Source organism: Schistocerca piceifrons, chromosome 2, assembly GCF_021461385.2.
Source record: "Schistocerca piceifrons isolate TAMUIC-IGC-003096 chromosome 2, iqSchPice1.1, whole genome shotgun sequence".
Classification (NCBI taxonomy): Eukaryota; Metazoa; Arthropoda; class Insecta; order Orthoptera; family Acrididae; genus Schistocerca; species Schistocerca piceifrons.
In genome coordinates, this window is record NC_060139.1 from 591903941 (window position 1) to 591907130 (window position 3190).

Consider the following 3190-nt stretch of genomic DNA (forward strand, 5'->3'; position numbering starts at 1 on the left):
CATTCAGTAAACTCTCGCTAAACCGGCGATTCCTTGTACACATGGATGTTGGATTGGCGTAACTGATACTACATTGAAACCAAAGATACATTCATTTTCATAGAAAATTTAGTTCTGGTGTGTGAAGAAACACAGTAGTATCACTAACTATGAAGCATGTCCTCGCAATGATGATATGCGACGCTGACTCATAACCACTTTAAAGCATTAAATGAGTGAATGATTAACTGAAACCCTCAGCTGCCGACAGGTGTTGATATACCTCGATGTGGACAGCTGAAAATGTGTGCCCCGACCGGGACTCGAACCCGGGATCTCCGCTTACATGGCAGACGCTCTATCCATCTGAGCCACCGAGGGCACAGATGAATAGCGCGACTGCAGGGACTTATCCCTTGCACGCTTCCCGTGAGACATTCCCAACTGTCCACAATTCTACATATATGTAATATACCTTATAGACCTTCAATAAATGAGTAGTGCGCGTATCTGGTTGTTGAATGATGTACTCCAGGAAGATGTCCGCAGCTTCAGTAACAGCAGTGTCAATTCTTCATACTCTGTCCTATGTCCTCTCCATCACTTACATCACTACTTTTCCGCATACTTTTGAGTATTTCAGTATCTGATAAAATTTGGTCCTTCTCAGAATTTTGCTCAGCTACTTGGCAACATTCTCCATCAATTTCTCCCCCTCCTGGAACGTACAGCACTGTGTAACATTGTACTTAACAACACTGTTGCGCACGAAAATTCATTGTTGTGCGCGTCATGTCTGCGTGACTGGCTGGAGGCCGGATGTGGGCCGGCTTACTGACAGGCCGGTCTACTGTGGGGCCGATTAGCGAGAGTTTGGTGTACTTCCAGTATCGTTTAAGCTCTGATAATAAGAACTTCGACGTCTGATATTACGCAATGAAGAGACGTGACAATCCTCATGAATGCAGTCCGTGTCTCTACTTCTGTTTCCGAACAAGACAAAGTATTATCACACGGTGCAAAAGATTACACGCAACCAAACAGTGTTTGTCTACAAGAGTATGGCTGATTAATATCTTATGTGCACAATCAAGGTGATATCTTCATGTCTATTAGATAAAAGACAGACTGGGGAATGGAACATAGTATTGTTTAACTTGTTAATGTGTCACTTCGTAGCACTGATCTACGATAAATTGGTACTATCTTTGAGCATAGACGTTTCCTGAAACTAATAGCATACAAATCCTTCGTCGTAACAGGAAAAAGAAAAAACTGCTTTCATACGTGACTGTTCACAAACAATTTTGGCGGCTTAGAGGACCTGCAAAAGTAGTGAAAATGTTTATCTCTCTATCCCCGGGCTTACGACTTCCGACGCAGTACAAAAATACTTTAGATCCAGCACACGTATATGGCTATCTGGGGCAAGGTGGAAAGGTGGGAAGGGAAATAATGACTCAGGTGTCTAGCATTCCAGCATTCCAAATGAAATGTGAAAGCACAGGTTGTGTACTGGAATGTAGCATACCACTGAAATGTTGCTGTTGGCACCACAAGCAAGAGCTCATAGTCGGTAACGGGAGAACTAGGGCGTTGTTACTGACGCTTAGGTACTGTTTAAACATCAAGCTACGAGAGCAGTTGCTGCTACACATGCCTCGGTCAACGCAGAACTGCCACGAAGTAAGACCACAGGCACACTATTGTTAGATTAACGAAAAAAAAAGAGGATAAAATTCCAGTTTTGGATGTTCGTGGCTGCAGACAATTTGTTCTAAACTGTCGGAAACAATTTAGCTTAACGTAAATTTGTATTTGGCTTCAGTGAACTGGAACGAACACGTTCAGCTAGCTCGTAAAGCCAATAGGATACAGGCTCCTGCTTACTACATTGTATTCTTTCACGGTTGTAAACCTTCCCTATCTCTCCAGAATCGAATTTCCGTATGCAATGTCGAACAAAAAAATTAATACCATCGTAGTTGAATATCCAAAGTTGCTTTTCATTTCAGTTCCATATCTCAAAACTGTTTTTGGGGGTAAGACGCCCATGCACTTGTGTTGTAGCCGCGTCAGTTGTGAATTAACATTCAAAGACGCGACGATTATCGTTCGGGAGATTATTTGAAGTGTCGTCACGATACATATGGTCCGGTGAAGGGCTTACAATCATGTCTTGGTTGAAAGAAAATTAGGAAGGTGTGTTAACCCCTTCGTGGGATGTTGCATCTGTGATCGAAACATCAAATTGTGTGGTAAGTTTAAATGTTTGGGAGATTGGATATAATCAAATTGATTGGGTAACAGCACTGGCAAAAAAATTGAAAGAAGTGGAATTAGCGTACGAACTCACCGAAAACCGATATAATAAGAGATTAGTACCATTTCAAGCAAAAATTAAGCATTAGGCAACAGTAATTAAACCGAAACACTTTATCGATCGTAATGTCTAATAGTGAATAGAAGAGGTGAGAAAGTAGTATTGGAAAGGAACGGAAAGGAAGAAGGAAAGGAAGAAGGAACGGAAAGGAAGAAGGAAAGGAAGAAGGAACGGAAAGGAAGAAGGAAAGGAAGAAGGAACGGAAAGGAAGAAGGAAAGGAAGAAGGAACGGAAAGGAAGAAGGAAAGGAAGAAGGAACGGAAAGGAAGAAGGAAAGGAAGAAGGAACGGAAAGGAAGAAGGAAAGGAAGAAGGAACGGAAAGGAAAGGAAAGGAAGAAGGAAAGGAAGAAGGAAAGGAAGAAGGAAAGGAAGAAGGAAAGGAAAGGAAAGGAAGAAGGAAAGGAAAGGAAAGGAAGAAGGAAAGGAAAGGAAAGGAAGAAGGAAAGGAAAGGAAAGGAAGAAGGAAAGGAAAAAGGAAAGGAAAGGAAAGGAAGAAGGAAAGGAAAGGAAAGGAAGAAGGAAAGGAAAGGAAAGGAAGAAGGAAAGGAAAGGAAAGGAAGAAGGAAAGGAAAGGAAAGGAAGAAGGAAAGGAAAGGAAAGGAAGAAGGAAAGGAAAGGAAAGGAAGAAGGAAAGGAAAGGAAAGGAAGAAGGAAAGGAAAGGAAAGGAAAGGAAGAAGGAAAGGAAAGGAAAGGAAGAAGGAAAGGAAAGGAAAGGAAGAAGGAAAGGAAAGGAAAGGAAAGGAAGAAGGAAAGGAAAGGAAAGGAAGAAGGAAAGGAAAGGAAGAAGGAAAGGAAAGGAAGAAGGAAAGGAAAGGAAGAAGGAAAG

The 3190-nt window shown here is 41.8% G+C and overlaps 1 non-coding gene across 1 annotated transcript; it reads right to left on the reverse strand.

The window, feature by feature from the left end:
* Window positions 1-287: 287 nt before the first annotated feature.
* On the reverse strand, window positions 288-361 carry Trnat-ugu. The gene has a single exon. It is a non-coding gene; the product is annotated as a tRNA-Thr (tRNA).
* Between the last annotated feature and the right edge of the window lie 2829 nt (window positions 362-3190).